Source organism: Octopus bimaculoides, chromosome 19, assembly GCF_001194135.2.
Source record: "Octopus bimaculoides isolate UCB-OBI-ISO-001 chromosome 19, ASM119413v2, whole genome shotgun sequence".
Taxonomy (NCBI): Eukaryota; Metazoa; Mollusca; class Cephalopoda; order Octopoda; family Octopodidae; genus Octopus; species Octopus bimaculoides.
Window position 1 is genome coordinate 10,125,015 of NC_068999.1, and position 365 is coordinate 10,125,379.

A 365-nucleotide genomic window follows, 5' to 3' on the forward strand; every position below is an offset into this window, starting at 1 on the left:
GTTGACGTCGTCATCATAATCATCATCACTACTGTCATCATCACTTCTACCTAATTCCACCACTGCCAGAGTCACCAGTGTTACGACCGCCGCCACCACTTCCACCATCACCACACCACCTCCACCACCACCACCACCAACACTACTCTCAAAAACATTACCATTCTACAACAAACGCCACCAGCAACGCCACCATCATCACAAAACGTCACCAACACTTACTACCAACGCTACCTCCACCTTTACCACCACATAACCACCACTATACAACCACCACCACCACCACCACCACCACCACCATCACTGTCATCATATAGCCACCGTCATATCACCTTACACCCTTACACACTACGGCAGGAATACAG